Source organism: Apodemus sylvaticus, chromosome 4, assembly GCF_947179515.1.
Source record: "Apodemus sylvaticus chromosome 4, mApoSyl1.1, whole genome shotgun sequence".
In the NCBI taxonomy this organism is placed as follows: domain Eukaryota; kingdom Metazoa; phylum Chordata; class Mammalia; order Rodentia; family Muridae; genus Apodemus; species Apodemus sylvaticus.
The window spans coordinates 16967404-16978155 of NC_067475.1; positions in this window are offsets into that span (position 1 = coordinate 16967404).

Sequence of the window (10752 nt, forward strand, 5' to 3'; positions counted from 1 at the left end):
AAAATAGAAAACAGAAACGCACTGTACTGACTGTGCACTCTTTTGGAACTCTGACAGAAGCATTTATAGGCCATTAGGAGGCACGGGAATACTTGAACCACTGTGGGTGTCTTTGCCAATGTAAGGCTAACCTCATCAGTGTTTTTAAGGTGGTTTTTCAAAAAATATTCTTGATGTATTTGTCTCTCCCATCACCTGGAACAGGCCTGCCTTATCAATAGGTCCGAAAGGTCTAGTGTACATTACAGTGAGTCGCTATGATCTGTTAGCTTGAAACCCCCTAGCCCTGAAGAGTCTGTCAATAGAAATTTGGTTATCAGACCACAGAGCCTTGAGACAGCGTTCACGGAAGCCGGGGATGCTAACTTCTTCCAGTAGGTAGGGAATCCGTTGCACCCATGTGTGAGTGTGAACAAGTTTGCAAACTCCTCCCTTGAGAGCAGTGCCCCTGATTCTCCTCAATATTCCTCTAGGGGACCATGAAAGAACTGTAAATAGCAGTGCTCACAACTTAATTGACATGATTCAGGCAGAGTTTTGCAAGCTTGGTGACACAGAGCAACTGTGGTCATAGAAATCACACTTGTGGCTAACTGTGAGTCATCCCATTGTTCGAAACTTCTGGTTGAGGTCTGAGACAAAGCCTGTGAGGTTTGGAAGCCAGATGGGCTGTGACAACTTGGTGCAACCTGACAAGGAAAACAGCAATGAATTAAAAAGGAGGCTCCAAGTTCCAGGGCTTAGCATTTGTCAAAAGCATAATGAAAAAGCTCTCACTGGTATTATTTTATCATCATTATTACCACCCTTTCGGTCAGAATGCTGGGTTGGGTTTCGTTGAGACCATAACTACTAAACTTACGCCTCCCCCTTTGATTGTACACTTAATTTATATGTTACTAATAGCTAACTGCTGTGTAAAGCCTTTTTGATTCATGCTCTGCTTGCTTTCCTTCTCTGAGGTTTATGGTCAGGGGACCTAATTTGCTGACTTCATTATAAGCTGCATTTTGGGCAAGATATGAACTAATGGGGTTGAATTCTGGCCCTCGACTTTGCCTCAGAAGTCAAAGCATGGCTTTGTAGCAATGAGGTATTTAACGGTGCCACTGGAGCATTGAGCTTCCTGAAGCCCACATATGATTAGAAGCTAAATATCTAAAAATCCATTTATTTGCTTAATAACAGTACCAAATTGAACCCGTCTGTGGTTGGTACATTATAAAACCACTAAAGGACTCTTTAGAGGTACTGTGTATGTGATTACTAACTTCATGGATTTTAGCTAACACCATTCCAATCAATTCATGTCAAATCATTGTTTTTCCCTTGGGGGACCACAGACCTGGCCCAGTAGCACCCTGTTTCTGTGGTCATAAGCATCACAGCATTGTTTAATTATGTGAGTGCTAGTGTGTTCCCTCTCCAAACCCATACATACATATATATATGTATGTATGTATGTATATGTATATATATATATATGTCCCTCAATTGCAGCATTAATGTTCTGTAGACAAAGAGCACTTTACATGCAAAGGTTAATGGTGAACTGGGTACATTAACACATGCCTAGGCATGTCATATGCACATCATTTTAAAAAAATTGCTTCAACTCTTTATCTTACTAAGCAACCACTGTCCTATTCCTTAGTCTCGATGGAGAAACTGAGGCACACAGTGTCATTAGTCTTGACTGAGGCTGCATGTTGTAAGTTACACTGTGACTACTTTCATACCAAGACATGTCAAGAAGATTGACTTTTCTTGTAAGTTTCCATGTTGTGTGTTGAAGGACCACACCGTAAAGCTCTGATTCTTATGCCTGTCAGGAGCTGGGCTTAGCTGATGAGCCCAACATCTGCACTGGAAACAGCTGGGAACTAAAAGATACCATGTGACAAAGAAGGAAAGGTTTGGCCTAGAGACTAGGTACCATTTCAGTGACCAAACCAGGAAGACACCCCTGGAAGAGGTATGGCAGTTTTGAGACTTTTAAGGATCTGAAGGCTTGGCATTGCTGACTGGGAGGTAGTAGTTGTTGCTGTTGTGTGGACGATAGGGAGGAGAAATCAAGTTTATTGCTGGGGAAGACAGTCAAACCTGGGGAAGGAAAGAGACAGGGTTTCTAGGTTAGGTGGAGAACCAGCTGAGAAGCAGAAACACTTCAAAGAAAAACGGTGGTCATTCAGTTAAGCCTCAGCCTAGGAGAGCATCTTTGCCTTTGTTTGACAACCTAGCTGGGGATATATTCAGAAGAGCTTCATGCTCTTGCTTGGGGAGTGGCTATAGCAAACCTTCTCCTGCTGAGGCAACAGATACTCCTGCCTCTTTCCTGAGGCTTTCAGTGGAGGTGGAGTGAAGCTCCTTCAGTCAGAGATCTTCAGAGTGTAAAGACCTGGAGGAGGTGGGCAGTGGTTAGTCTGTGTTCAACAGGGCTTGTGGCCTTAGTCTTTGTTGCTGGCAGCCTTTCAGACTGACAATCACAAAACAAGCAGCATATCTAGGATTAAGACCTCAGCCTGGAGTTGAGGAAGATGGTTCAGGTGGTAAAGGCTTGCTGTGTACCCAGAAGGCCTCGAGTGAGATTGCCAGCACACCTGTTACAGCTGGGCATGGTGGTATATACTATACCTATAGTGTCTATGCTGGGGAGACGGGGGGGGGGACCCCTGAGGTAGATTGGCCAGCCAGGTTAACTGAATGGAGGAGTTTAAAGTTCAGTGAGAGACTCTGTCTCAAAAATAAAGTGAGAAGATTCAAAAAAGTCACCTTGTTTGGACTTCTGGCCTCTCATGCTTGCATACATGTATGCACATGCACACACATACCCCATATATGTTTATACACTCAAACGCATGTACACACACACACACACACACACACACACACACAGCTTCTCACATTAACATCCAGAGTATCCAACTAAATTCAATGACTCTTAGCCTATCTCTCCCTAAGAGCACTTACCCAGTCATCCCAGTATCTCATAAAATCTGACCCAGAAGGTAATGTGTTCTGAAAAATCTAAATTGACACCCAGCTATTAATGAGGTAGCTCATCATAAAACCGTCATTGGGATGACTGGATGCAGCCACCCACTTAGAAAAAGATCCCATTTGGAACCCACTGGAAATATTCAGGTTTGGCTTGAGTTGTCTCTGCCAAGCATTGGAGATTCTTAGGAGACATTCTTCTGGGTCCACAGGAGGTCCTGGTCTAGCCCAGACCAGTGGGCCTTGACATGGGAAAGTATCTATCTCAAGGAAGTCCTTTAGAACCTCAGATCATATTTTCTCGACGTATCATTTCAAAACTGTTTCTGTAATGGAGGAAGATGGACATTTTTTCACGTGTTTTAGAGGGTTAGAATGCAGTCTTCAGGGCCACACCCTTTCCCCTAGGACTTAGCTTGTCTCCTTAGACAAGATCTGTGAGTTGCCAGGACCTGAAGCAGACATTCAGTTTGCCTTCCTTTGCTTCTTGAGCTCTGAGTGTTCTTTCCTAATATATCTTTGAGGCTGTGCAGATTATTAAGCCTAATTAGACAGAGTTCTCCTCAGTTAGGATAATTAGCAGGTACCAGCTTTGAGTCAGAGACCCTAGGCTACCATCCAAACTCTCAGGATCTGAAGACCTAGAATGACTCACATAATTTTTCAGATTCCCAATTTCCTCGTCTTTAAAATGTGCAGAGAAACAGTCCCTCATGACCCGATCCTTAAAAAGTATCAAACAAGACATCTTGTGGGAACTTTCTTAAATGGACTATAAAACACTCTTCGAATGTTACAGTAAATAAGGATGAAAATAAGATTTAAAAAATGTGATAATGTTTGTATTGACATAGTTTATATCTGTGTATAATATCTCTCCTCCCACTACCCCCTAAAATGTAAAACAAACAAGAAATTGGTTTTCGAAAAGACTGCGTTCCTGCCAATTTTTTTATTCTAAATTGAGTGTTATTGGAAGGTTACAAGGCACAAAAAGCGGCACACTCTAAATCATTCCTCTTAAAATATATCAACATGTTCACAGTGGTTGTTTAAAGGTAGTAAGGACGTTGAAAAAAACTTTCAATTTTTCCCTTTCTATAGTCTCAATCACTGATCCATATTGGTATAATCATTAAGCAAAAAGCATTTAAAAATAAGTCTTGTGGTTTGCTCATAAAGATCTCTACTCAATAGCAATACCAATTGCTGCAATTTATAGATTTCTTGCTCTGTGACGTATGGTTTACATCCTTTGTTTGCTTTTGTGTATGTGAATGTGTGTGCAGATGCATGGGCAGGACAGAGGACCCCCTTGAATGTCCCTCCTTGGTTGTTTTCACCCTGTTGTGGGGAGACAGGAGCTGTCATTGGCCTAGTCCTCACCGTGGAGACTCAACTGGTTGTCCAGCAAGCCCTGGGATCTGTCTACCTGTCTCAACTTCTCCAGCCCTGAGATTACAAGCACATATCATCACCCTGGTAACCTTTCCCTTGGATTATAAATGTCAGATCCAAGCCTTCTTTACCGACTGAGCTGTGTTTCCAGCCTCAAGGGACATACTTTGGCTTCTCATTTTAAAAAGAAATACAGCATGTTACATGTTATGGTCTCATTTGCTGATAGCTTGAGGCTCATAGAGACTAGATCACTTGCTCAAGATTACATAGAAAATCTCAGTCTCACTGGGTCCAGAGACTTTATGTCTTGTCCTGTGCCATGTGACGCTGCTGGTTTGGTACTGAGACTTAGTACTTAACCCTTTGCCATAGTACTGCCAAAGAACAGTAGTACTTTGACTAGGAGAGGTCCTGTAACCTCATCCTTGTATTAAGCTGTGATGGAGAGAGGACTGGCCTTTCCTAGGAGAGGAGAACCAGGTTCCAGATCTGACTGACCATCACTAGCTATGCGGTGACCTCACACAGGTCTTTTGACCACCCTGGAGCCTGTGGTTTTTCCATCGATAAAGAGAAGACTGTGCATTAAACAAATGGCCTTCAAATTAGCTTGAGCTGCAGGCCTAGCCCTGCAGACTTTAGTTGGCTGGTTCATATGTCAGTGTCTCCTTGGCCTTCAGGATCTTGAAAATAATGAGTGAAACATCAGTCTAGACTGTGTAGTTTGACACACCTGGAATCTTTGATAATGGCTCTGTCTTCCCCAGCAGTAGATTGCTATGCCTTTTGGGGGGCTTTATTGAATAACCCTTCATTCTTTGCCTTAATTCTCATTAGACACAAAACAATAAATAATGAAAACAAAACACTTGTGGCTTTATGAGTGCAAGGAAGGGTTTCCAACGACTATGGGAGGACGGGAGGAGATACAAGGCAGCAAGGACTGCTCATGGGTGATGGCGAACATTGCTTGTACTTTATTACATCCAGTCTCTGGGCTTGTCTCTTCTGTTTCCCCCTCGTACTTTCATTCTATGAAGTTCTTGAATTCCTAAGTTTGTTCTTATCCTTAAACATCTGTCTTGAAGAACTGTGTGCCAGGTGATGATTTCCTTTTTGTGGTCTGGCACTCGGTGCGTGGAGTCATTCTCTGGTGATGCTCTCTGGTGTGGGAGATGCTGAGGACAGCTGTCATTGCGCATTTGCTGTCTTGAGATATGGTCCTCACTATGTAGCTCAGCCAGCTTGGAAGTCACCGCATAGCCCTGGGCAGACTGCAGACTCCCAGTCCTGTTGTCTCAGTGCTGAGATGACAGATGCCATCTCATGCATGGCCTTCCTGTCTGAGGTATTTCAGCTCTGCAGAAACCCCATCTAGAAATCCATCTTTATTTTTAAGGGGTAATCATTCCAGGAGTTCTTCCTTCTTCAACTCTTTCCAAAAACAAACAAAACAAAACAAAAAAAAAACCAAAAAACAATTGCTCACTATTTCTAAGATTACACTATGCTCATTGTAGATGCCAGATACAGCGTTTAAAGCATGTTCACTTGTCTTTGTGCAAGCGTCCATCTCCCCAGCAGGACTCAAAAGGGAGGAGAGGGATATGTCCATTCCATGCACGGATACTTGCTAAACGGGTGTATAATGACTCCTGTAGTAAGAGGATATTACTGTGGGAGTCCTCAGTTAGAGTATGTACAAGAAAGAAATGTGGCTACATCAGCGAGAAAGCAAGCCAAGCCGGGCATAGGAGAGTGTCGAAGGGCGCCCTGCCCTCTCTCCTTCTCGCCATGGGAAATGTCAGCTGTACATAGTAATTTTCGTGGGGGTGGGAAGGAGTTTCTCTCCAGGGCTTCCTCTGTAAACTTCTTGTTGTCATTCCAGTTGGCCATTACGTTTATTTCATTTGTGAAGACCATGTTTTGGATTAGTGTTGGGCATAAGCAAATGGCGATTCTTGATCCGCTCTGAATGTTCAAACGGCTCACCGAGGAACCCGTGCAGCTGTTGGAGGACGTGTAATGGCATCGGGCACTGAGCTGGAGCAGAGCCTGGTGCCAGGCCTTTCTGGCAGCGGCTGTCATTCTAGCAGTTCTCCCAGCGAACCAGCTACCATCGGTGGCTGAGCGAGGGATGAGGCCCTTCAGTAGGCCACATGCTGCAGTGGAACTCTGAAGAAGAAAAGAGACAAGCTGCTCGAGTCAGGAGTGATCGCATTCAGCATTCGATTTCTACTGCCTGGAGTTGGGTGCTCATAAACCAAAATGCCGGTCCTGTACCCTGCCTGCTTACAGCCTCTGACTCCTGCTCAGGTGCTCAGTGTCGCTGCTAAGTCAGAGCAGATGCATCTCAATGCTCTTGAGGAGTCTTTGGGAGTGTGATGATTGTTCTCTCTCATATTCTAATTTTACTTTGTACTCGGAGATTCTGGGCATATTGGTCATTGCCCTAATTCCTTTTTTATTGCAACTGACCAATATGAAAAATTACTATGATTAAAGTTTAGGGTAAATTACCAAGCTCTTTCAAATCATTAATAAAAACTGTTCACATTTTCTAATCTCATGCACATAATTAGGGCTGAGGATGTGGTTCTGTGGTAAAGCACTTGCTTAGTTTGTGCAAAGCCTTATATTTAACATCCAGAAACCACACACACACACACAGACACACACACCACAGGCATTTACCATACACATACATACCACATTTATACATACACATACATATACATACCCATACACATATATGGATGTATATACAGACATATAAATACACACACACACACACACAGACACACACACCACAGGCCTTTACCATACACATACATACCACATTTATGCACACACACACACACACACACACACACACATATATATATATATATATATATATATATATATACCACCACCGGCATTTACCGTACACATATATACCACATTTATACACACACATACATATACCTACATACACATACATATAAAATATAAATGCATGTACACACAGACATATAAACACACACACAGACAGATAGACATACAGACACACACCAAAGACAGTGACAAGCAAACAAAAATAATTAAAAACACCAACCACTTATGTCTATAGTTTTTCTTGCTTTACATTTTTCTACTCTTTTTTTATATACCTAAATATACATATATAGGCAAAGGCTATTAAGTCACAGCCCAGTTATGAAGAAGCAGGAGGTATTTTTAGGCTGGGCACTGAAAGGAAATTTGATAATTTAATTACAGATTATATGTATCAATTTTCACTTTTCTTGGTAAAATGTAACACCTAATAAAAGTAACTAAAGAAAGGGCAGTTTGATTTGGTTCATAGTTGAATGGTCCATCCTGGGAAGGTATGGTCATAGCAGGGGTTTTATTCACAGTTGGGGGGATCAGGAGGCAGAGATGGGGGGCAGTCAGTGATCATGGCTTTTCCCTTTTTATTCATTCATGACCCAGGCCATGGGGGGAGGGGCTGCCATGCACATTTAGGGTGGGTGTCCCCTCCAACTTTAAACCTTCCTGGAAATGTTCTCACAGGCAGGCCTAGAGAGAGGTGTGTCTCCCAGGTGATTCTAAATCTAGTTAACAATGAACATTAACTGTCACAGCAGATTAGTTGTCAATCAAGCGCTGATGTACACGGAGACTTGGGTGCAACTTGAATATCTTTATCCACTTATGCGCGGGGCTGCTCCTCTTATTCCCACTGGCAAGAGTTCTCCATGATGCTTGAACTCACATAGGCTCGTGAAGTTCAAGTGTGTGAGGTCCTCACCATAGCTCACAGTTCCACAGAGTACAGAACAGGATCATACTCTTCGTGAAAGATATTCCATTATGAAGGATATTGGTCAGATCTTGTGTTATACATTAACTTCTGTCATTCACAATCATTTATCAAGCACGTTCATTAAGGTTTTCGAACGTCCATAAATAGCACTACTTTTTCCTGGCATGTGTTTAGAACCATTTCAAAGACAGATACGTTGTCGTGGATATACAGATCAATAGATCACCTTTATTACAGATAGATCTGATTGGAGAAATGACCGCAGAGGCATTTTAACATAATCAGCATAGTCCCAGTTAAATTTATCACTCAACTTTCTCACTAAGTTTTTGGCACAGTGGAGACAGAATGTGGATTCTAAAGGCAGGCTGATTCCTTGTAATGTGTGTGTGTCACCTGTCAACAAGTGACGTTTCTCTTCCTGCAAGGAGCCTTGAGAGGGGGTAAGAGGACATAGAACCTGTAAGAAGTTAGAGAGTGACTTTTCCCAACATTTCCTGAAGGAATGGGAGAAGGAGGTAGGTGGCTATTCTTCCGAGGATCAGGCAGTGTAGTAGACAGAAGGAAGCTGAGAATGAGTTAGAGTGGAGAATAAAGGTTGTGAAGCATCTGCTTCAGCAGAAGGGATAGAAAACTGAAGGGTGGGGCAGGGGGCTGGGCTGCATTGGCAGAGCAGACTGAGTAGGTTTACTCGCACAGGACATCATGCAGCATTGTTAGTGTGATGTCAAGTGACCCACAATGTCACACTTCTTCCCCTCAGCTGTATCCCAAGTGGACCTCATCTATATCTACAAACACACGGTAACAAGAGGTACCATTCTATAAGAACTCCCAATTCAGTGACCCTGATGCTATCAAAGCAATTCCTCAAATAGTGGCCTCTCAAGGGCGCAACGATGCTTGTGTGTTGCGGTGTAAGATGGTAACAGACATTCTCTGGGTGTCATCACTGTTTAACTTCTTCATGAACCCTTTGTGGTGCTCTGGCTTCCTCGAATGATCTGGAGCCTTGTATCATTCTCCCTGTTGACCTGCTTTCTCACCATCTTGGTGTCAGAAGGAAACCGAAGGGAATTCCTGACTGTGGAGTGACATTGAGTTCGCTTCTGTAAATACGACATGTTGTAGTGTTGCAAGAAGAGAACTTAGGATGTGGGGTAGGAGATTCTGGATTCCAGTACTCTTACTGATATTCGATTGGCTCTCTTACTTAAAGCATGACTTTTTTTCCTTTTGTTATTGGATATTTTCTTTATTTACATTTCAAGTGTTATCCTATTTCCCAGTTTCTCCCTCTCCCAGGAACCCCTATCCCATCCCCCTTTCCCTGCTTCTGTGAAGGTGTTTACCCATCAACCCGCTCCTGCCCCCCCTGCACTCCCATTCCTTACACTGGGGCATCAAACTTTCACAGGATCAAGGGCCTCTCCTCCCATTGATGCCTGACAAGGCCGTCCTCTGCTACATATGCATCTGGAGCCATGGGTCCCTCCATGTGTACTCTTTGGTAATTTAGTCTCTGAGAGCTCTGGGGGGGGGGGTCTGGTTGGTTTATAATGTCGTTCTTCCTATGGGGTTGAAATTCCCTTCAGCTCCTTCAGTCCTTTCTCTAACTCCCCATTGGGGACCCTGCACTCAGTCCAATGTTTGGCTTCAAACATGACTTTTAAGCCTCTGATAGTCTGTACAATGACAATGTTAATAGGAGGAGTGATGGAAAACAATTAAATGGGTGGGAGTAGATGGAGCTTGTGAACATGCTCTGAAAAACTGGTGTCAGCATCAGTTATTCTCAGACAAGACTCGGGCTGGGGCAAGATGAAGAAGTAGTTAAATCATGCCCATCTGCTTTCCTGATTCCTGTACTGAACTCTGTTTTTCCATTACATGCTTTTGTGTCTCCATGAAATACCCATGCAAAGTGGCATGAAGGATATTGAAACATGTGTTTTGTGGTGACTCTCAGCACAATGCACTTTATGGGTTGGTGTGCCCAGGGACAGTGTTGAACCAAGAAGACTCGGTTTCTGAGCATTGAGTGATGATACACCTTGTCTCTCATAACTGTTCACTGAGACAGGCCTCTAAAAAGACTATACCTTCTCCAGACCAACTCTGAGTTTCTTTGCGCATGACTGACTCTGGGGGAAAAAGGAAAATAAAAGAAAAAGAAGAAGGAGAAGGGACAAGGGAAGGAAGAGGAAGAGGAGGAGAAGAAGGAGAAGAAGAAGAGGTGGAGGAGGATGAGGAGAAAGAAGCAGGAGTAGAGGAGGAGGAAGGGAGAGGGAGGGTAGAAGAAAGAGGAGGAGGAGGACGGCAAGAGGAGGGTGGCTAGGGAAGTGGTTCATCTACCCAGTAAAGGGCTTGTTGTGCAGGTCTGAATACCTGAATTTGATTCCCCAGAACCCACAAGAGCAGGCCGGATACAGTGGCATGCCCTTGTTACTCCAGTAGTGGAGATGTAGAGAGAGTTGGATCCTTGTACACCTTGCTAGCTAGTCAGTCCAGCATAGTTGGAGAATTCCAAGTAAAAATTGAGA